The sequence below is a fragment of the Oncorhynchus nerka genome, linkage group LG25 (assembly GCF_034236695.1).
Source record: "Oncorhynchus nerka isolate Pitt River linkage group LG25, Oner_Uvic_2.0, whole genome shotgun sequence".
Taxonomy (NCBI): domain Eukaryota; kingdom Metazoa; phylum Chordata; class Actinopteri; order Salmoniformes; family Salmonidae; genus Oncorhynchus; species Oncorhynchus nerka.
This window is the reverse complement of record NC_088420.1, coordinates 48929239-48937223: the sequence shown is the minus strand read 5'-3', so window position 1 is coordinate 48937223 and position 7985 is coordinate 48929239. Positions and strand designations below refer to the sequence as shown.

The window sequence follows — 7985 nt, the reverse complement described above, 5'->3', positions numbered from 1 at the left end:
ATGTCCTTAATCTAATTGTGATGATTTATCTCCTTGAAAGATGAGTTGGCTTTTACATGTTTGCAAACAAGTGGTTGTGAAACACTCCCTCTCCGTTTATGACCTTACAGCCTTTTGTAATGGTCAAAAGTCATGATTTGGTCATCAGGTCAGCTGTAGGTACAGTTCCATCCACATGCTGCAGGATGGAAGGTTATAGACTTGACACCAACAGACATGCCATAATAATAACAATTCAGGTGCATTGCTGGGCAGCTTGAAAATCAGCTTTGACGGGAACGTTCTCTTTTCTGCTACAAAATAAATACATACAACTGTTGTTTTTTTTGTTAAAGTTTTTTTTACAATGTCTATTTGGAAAGAAAGTTATCCTATTGATAGTATAATGCCAACCAACAGTCTTATTAGTTCGTGGATCATTCTTAGAATCAAAGTTGTCTTTTTTTTCTAAACAGAAATATCAAAGAGAGTTAGTGGATAGTCTAGGTATAATATGCACAGATTTTTCGTTTTGTCTTTTGAAGGAAGTTTGGGCGCACTACTGTTCTTTTGTTGAGTGTGTACAGTCCCTCCCACCGGTCTGGCTCAATGGCTTCAGAGTTTAGAATGACGCCACTCACGCCCCGCCCCGAAAACTCAATCTTTGCGTTCATTTCATTCCTGCTCCCATTCCGCGCATACTTCGCATCCCTGTAGATACGCGGCGAATTTTACGCACTAGCCGGCTGGTCTGGAGAAAAAATACCTTGTCAGTTCTGAAAAAAAACATCTCAGTTCTTACAGCAAAATCGTAAAACAGCGTAAATTGTGACAATTAACCAGTTTTTAGAGGTGTTTAAGGTAAGTTTCCAACTACTTTGTATGATAACTTATTGTGATGCGTTTGTAGGCAACTGGAAAATCAGTAGTCAGATTTAATTGGAAAATATTTAAGGATGACTATAGTATATATATAAAAAATATGTAGCCTATCTAATAGAAGTAGGCCACTGGTGAAATAGATTGTAGAAACTGCAAGCGTGTTATATTGGCTGGCTGAACTAGTATACATCGGAGATCCGTCGCTTTCACTTTGTGCCTAGACGTCGTCCGGCATTGCATGAAAATCTTTGACATTTCAAAATAAAAATAATAATCTGAAGACTCCTTTGTATATTGCGACGGCGCCACAGTACATCGTCGTATAATTACTGTAGAACACATATTGTTGCTTTTACGTGATATAAGTTATTCAGACACTTTTGATTGTGTTTTCCCCCCAATAGGGAGGGAGTTGCCGTCAAGGATATTTTGCTTTCCTAGCGCAAAAAAAGCATACAAGTCAAGAGGACTTGTTGCATTTCGGGTTTTCATTTGGCCCTTTGACATCTGTAAGTACACATTTTATTCGTACAATATAACATGTCGATGATGTAATATTGGTATCCTAATCAGTAACTTATTGCCTGTGGGAATTATTGTTGTGTGATATCTTTCTGTTTACAGTAGTGTTTGGATGTGTAAACAGTTTTGCAATCATAATCACCACCGAATGATTTTTTCTTAAGTTATTTTAAGATTTTCATATAAAAAACAAACATATTATCATTATTTTTACTAACTGGTACATTATGTGTGAAGGAGAAAGTCTATATTACAGAGTGCCTTTGCCTTCGTTAATGATTCATTCGACTAGGTACAAGTGTGTAATACAGCCTCTAACCCTCCTGTGATTTCATGAGTCCAAGAAGCAAATGGAAATCTTTTGTAATTTGGTTTATGAATGCTATGATAAGTACAGTGTTTCATTTAATTTAATCACCATTCTCTCATCAAAGAAAATATGCCTGCAATTATTCCATGAGCCCATGGATTGGATTGGAAGTTTGTTTTGATCATGTGTAAATCTAATTTTAATAACCTGCTGATTTTGAAAAAATAATGTGAAACATCTCATCTCAATTAGATAATTAACAGATCTCTTTAGTGAAATACTGACTTGAGTCAAATGTGTTCGAGTGTTCAGCTTTACTTGTTTTTATTTTTTTTCTCATGTGATATGTTATGAAACTGTTTTTCAATCTGACAATTGGTATGTCACTAACGTTAATGTCATTATCACTTTCCTAAATTTGGACTTAGTTTTTAGATTGAAAATAAAGCTTGAAATAAAATATTTTGTCTAGCCAAGAGGGACTTCAAACCGCTTCTGAAATCAGAGGGGTGGGGGGAGGTGCAAAACTCACCAGTTACTTCTGGGAGTGGAGGACTGTGGGTAACTTTGGAAGAGGGGAGGGATGGATGGATGGAGGGAAATAGGGTATTTTATTATCTTTGCTGGGTTCAGGCTGAGAGTATATGGACAGTGGCGTAGCGTAGTTTCGCGGGGCCCCCGGAAGGTCCGAGCAACAAAAATGTTTATTTTTTATTATTTCTATTTTTTTGCCATGTGGCAGAGAGAAACATTTGCAGTTTAATAGCTAATCTCATGCTATTTTTCACATTTTTCCATGCGTCTGAGAGAAAATGTTCAAATTTTAAAGCTAATTTCCTGTCATTCTAAATATTTTGTTGGGGCGCCCCAACCTCTGGTTGGACCCCAACCCCAAAGGCTCGTGGGCCACCCCGCCTTACGTGGGCTGCAGGGATTGTGTGCTACGCCAGTGCGTATGAAACTGTTGAATCACCATGGGCAAACAGTCCTACTCTTCAGTCCGTTGACATCTGGTTTAGTACTTCAAGCACCTGTAGAAGAGGGAAAAAAATATGCAAATCCAGACGTTTGGTTTTACCCCTCCCAGCTGTGGAAATGTGGACTAACGACCATTTGTTCGGCTGTGTTTGCCCCTCACTGTCTAGGCCAGCCTATTGTTATGCCTGCAACAGGCAGTAGAGGCACCATATGGCTCCTGTGTGCCCAGTCGGTGCTATCTGCTTAATTTAGCTTATCAATGGCATTACAATATGGTAGATTTTTGAGTTTGCCAGCTATTTTCTCCTTGTTATTCTGTCTTTGTATTGGGAAAAGGGGGAAGGCCTGACACACCGAAGCATCCACTGCCTTAGAAAGTCACTTGGATAACCTGGCTCCCTAAATTACATCAGCCTATCTGAATCTATGTTAAATACCTGGACTTTTATCCCAAACAACAACATGTTAAATTGACATGTCTTTGAAGAACCATTGGTCTCGTCAGCATGTTATCAAATCCACAGGTGATTTACGTTCTGAATGTGGGAATGATAGGCCTACACTGCTGTAACAAGAATCTCTCACCACTTCATCTGATTGCAAATCATCATCCTTCTACTATTCTAAAAGAGATTTTGTTCTAAACACTAGAAGTGACCATCTTAACTAAAAGCCATGGAAACTAAATAAGTTGTCAGTGGAAACGGTGTATCATTTGGTCCCTTTTTGTCATTCCTGTGTCTTATTCTCAGAGGAGTGAAAATGAATGCTGAGATAGATTGCCTGAGAGAAATATGTCTCATTTCTCTGGCCTGATAAGTTACCTTGTTATCTGATACTCGCAGGACACAAAATGTGCGGCGGCCACAGAGTAAGGCTGTATTTTTGGGAGGGATAGCCAATTCAACAGAAAGTAAATGGAGTGTAAAAGAGAAGAAAGAAAATTCATATGTAATGACATTTGGGAGTGGGTTTGTTAGAGCAACAATGCGTGGTGCGGTGGGCTGGTGTGTCACAGCACTGGGGCAGAGGCACGGGGGGCAGGCTTTGTTTGGAGAGCAGGGGAACAATGGGCGTCCTCCAGGGGCATGGCTGCCTGGCTGCAGGAGGGCCGGCCGCTCTGCTGGCCTGTTCCCCGGGCCTCCCTCCGTGCCCTGAGGTAAACCCTGTGTCACAAAGGGAGCATTTCAGCACGGTCTGCTGCGCTGCACTTTCAGCCGCGCACGGGCCCACAAAGCAGACGGTGGGTGCCACCAAAACCGTACAGCTGGCACTCAGCCAGTGACGTCATGGCAGTGCTAGCTGCAGCCGTGGGGAATCTCTGGCTGCCAGCTTCTTCTGGCTGCACTTTGGCCCTGTCCACCAACCATGGGACCACTGTAACTCTAGGGTTAGGACACACAAGACCACAGGGTTAGGAATGTAAAGAGGGTGACAGACAAGGGTGCTTTCATTATCCCTTTGAAATTAGTGTCAACAGCCCTCACAACAACACATGTTGTCCAAATGTAACAAGTTGAGGCGTGCCATCTATTTAATCAATGGGATTAAATATATTGCCCCATAAAGCTTTTTTTTATTTAAAAAAAAAATGTAGACCATATTATACCACTTAAATTACTTAAATATACAATAGCTGCATCAGCGATTAACAGCTTCGTAATTCGAACCATCTGACAGCTGAAATGCTATCTTCCTTTTTTGTTTTAAGTCTCTTTTCCAAAATAAAAATCCTGATAACTGTTTAGGCTACAGATGATGGGTCCTACGACCGATGTGTCACGACAGCAATATGCAACCCATCCGTCATTACATGAGTCAGAACCTGAAGCTCAAACAAACCTCCTCAGAGTTCTTGGCTTCAGCTGAAACAGGAAATCCAGGCTCCAACTACTTCCTTTCCCTGGACTGACTACAATACAGTAGTAGTGACAACATGTACTGATTATACCACAAGAAAAAGAAAAAAACCTTATAGCTGATAAATTGAGTACAATTGTTGGTTCCTACAATGTTATTTAGCATTAGGCACAATGCTACTACTTTACTTGGATTACTGTGGCCTACTGCATCGTTGGTTAAGTACTAACAGATAGGTAGCCTAGCGGTTATTAGCGTTGGTCCAGTACCCGAAAGGTCGCTGGTTTGAATCCCTGAGCCGACTACGTGAAAAATCTGTCACTGTGTCCTTGGGCAAGGCACTTAACACTAATTGTTCCTGAAAGTCTCTGAATAAGAGCGCCTGCTAAAATGGAGAATTTAACAGCTATGATACTTCAGTGAATATCTAGGCACTTTTGCCTAAAATATACTTTGCAAGAGGATTTAAATCAAATATCCCCCCCCCCCATCACACTAGGTTGCACTTTTGTCTGTAAATAAAAAGGTGTCTGACTATTTCAATAGAAGAGAAGGAAAACACAATTTGGGCTAAATTGAGTTTGTACATTTCGTTAGGTGGAGCTGAAACGGTCTCTTTGTTGGGTCCTGAGCACCGTGACTGTTTTCTAACAGAGGTTGTATCAGTGTTTAGCCTAGGGACACACAGGGTTCACATCCCCCCCTTTGAAACCACATGCTCCTATCCTGCGGAGTGTCAAGGAAGGATTATACACTTACACGCAGAAGGCTGCTCTGGAGTTCACACGTCTTGGAGCATGTTGATATTACTCCAATCCAGGCCTGTCTTTCCTGGTAGAGGCTGTTGTTGAGGGAGAGAGTGACGCCCCAGGAAGATGACAGATAACAGAGGGGTCTGACTCAGCAACATAGCCGCCTAAAAGGAAGAATAGGAGTTGCGCATATAGGAAACACAGCAGCAACACAATACCTGGAGGAAGTGGGCCTGCTCACAGATATATGGACAATACATGGGGGAAGCGGAGTCTTTTTGGCTGCTACTACCACGTGTTGCTTAAAGCTGAAAATTGCAGGAGATAGTTTGGAATTCTCGCGACAGAACGTTAACCGTTCAGCATATATATACGGGGCGGCAGGTAGCCTAGTGGTTAGAGCGTTGGGCCAGTAACCGAAAAGTTGGTGGATCGAATCCCTGAGCTGACAAGGTAAAAATCTGTTGTTCTGCCCCTGAACAAGGCCATTAACCCACTGTTCCCCGGTAGGACGTCATTGTAAATAAGAACTTGTTCTTAACTGACTTGCCTAGTTAAATAAAAAAATAAAGAAATACAGTATTACTGTGGACCCCTTTCCATAGTTCACAGAGACGAACCTCACTTGAACCAATTGAACCATTGGGCATCTGCACTGGCTGGCAGTCAGACAGCGAACAAAATAGTTTCCAGAGGGTTGCGTTTCGCCTCCATGCCAGTAGGACTTAGGTGGGAGGGGATGATACTGCTGGAGGGGAGACAGACAAAACAACAAGCGCCCTCCTGTCTTCCCCATGTAGTGGGACTAGTGAAGTATCCTGATACTGTAGCTGTCAATCGGGGCCTGAACGCTAACAGAGTTACGCTGCTGCCAGGTTAGCTTGGGTTTACTGATTACTCTTCCTCCAGAGCCCAGAGAAATGTAGAAGGAGGCCAAAAGAACTGGATGGCTAGTGTAGGCATGAGTGGGTCACCTAGTACTGTTGCTTTTTACATCTGAATTTGTATCTTATTTGTACCCCAACAACATTTTTCTTCATTCTTCATTCTTTCATGAACCAATTCATCAATTAAGTTGTTGCCTGGAAACAGCTACATGTTATTGCTTTAGTGCAGTCAAATTGATTTCCAATTTGTGTGTTGGGTTTGTTTTTATTAAAGAGATGCAGCGCCCCAGTGTTTTGTATCGTGATGTAGCAATAAGTAGACCATTCAAATTGCTGGGTTTCCCTAATACACATTTAAAATGCTATTGCATCACAAACAAAAATTGTAACATTTTTGTGGCATCCGTTTCATCTATTAAAGTAAAATGTTTCAGCACTGTGTGTGATTGTTGGAAAATACAATATGTACATTTTTGTATCAATCTTTATATTGAACACAGGATTTCTATTTGATATTGCTGTTCCCAGTTTTCCAGCGTACAATGAATGTATCTGACGTTTTCACTATTGTGCAGGCCACCTTGAACTGCATTGACTGAACTTGAACTGCATGACTCATCAGGGTAGAATTCAATTTAGCTCTATACAATGATAGACATCAGACTCCAAAAAGAAGCTACATGCTGAGACTAATATTTGTGAAATTCACTTAAATGGATTCGTCTTCAGAGTGACTGTCAATAGGTCGTGCATCCTTGCCTTATACTATGTTGGATCCTATATCACGCAGGGTCATAGCTTGAGCCCTTTCTAAACCCTGGGTCTCTCTACCTTTATGTCGCTAATAAGAGCATTTCCATGGCGTTCAGTCAGGGCTTGTGGTATGTAGTAATCTGCTCAGACTTGACTGTTGAATTGACACTGGCATTTCCCCCTCTCACAGCCTGTGATAATTAGCTAGCGTGTTTTTGTATTCAATAGAAACCTCGGAGCACCACTCAGTGACTCTTGTGAATAGCCCGGGTCTCAGCCTGTGTCTCTTATTAACAAGTGTGGCAACAGTCCTCTGACACATCAATGACCATGTTACTGCTGTCTTGTTACTGCTGTCTTACAGGACTGAGTCACCTGGTTAGGACTGGGGTTGGTTGGTGCTCTCTGTGGTGTTGAGGCAAAAGCAGAGAGCTACACCTCTGAGGATGGTGTTGTCATTTGTCATGTCATTTGGAGCTGTGATTGGACTGGAGCCTCATCCAGCCGTGCTCACTAAGGACCAGTCTCTTCTGGTAATGAGGATGTCTCTCTCTGTCTGGTGTTGGGAGAAGGAGGGCATGCTCATTATGGTTGAATATTTTCCCCGGTATTTTACAAATGTTCCATCCCGAGAATAAATCACTTTTCTCCCCGGTAACGCGGTATTTCCCGCCAAAACCGGAAGTGTCGTTCAAAAGCATTATAAAGCATATAAATATCTGGATTTGATTGGAGCTTTGTTCAGCATGAACATTCAAGCCTGATGTGCCATATACAGGGCCTTCGGAAAGTATTCAGACCCCTTGACCTTTTCCACATTTTGTTACGTTACAGGCTACAGCCTTATTCTATATTGGATTAATCTACACACAATACCCCATAATGACAAAGCGAAAAACAGTTTTTTAAACAAAAATACCTCATTTACGTAAGTATTCAGGCTCTTTGCTATGAGACTCGAAATTGAGCTCAGGGGCATCCTGTTTCCATTGATCATACTTGAGATGTTTCTACAGCTTGATTGGTGTCCACCTGTAGTAAATTCAACTGATTGGACATAAT

General features: G+C 41.6%; 1 protein-coding gene across 1 annotated transcript in view; it reads left to right on the top strand.

The window, feature by feature from the left end:
* Positions 1-680: 680 nt before the first annotated feature.
* LOC115109615 (transcriptional enhancer factor TEF-1-like) overlaps positions 681-7985 on the top strand; it is a 44698-nt gene continuing 37393 nt past the window's right edge. Inside the window, exons 1-2 of the mRNA XM_029634733.2 lie at positions 681-840; positions 1266-1370. The gene's annotated coding sequence lies outside the window, so the exon portion shown is untranslated. The remainder of the gene's footprint in view (positions 841-1265; positions 1371-7985) is intronic.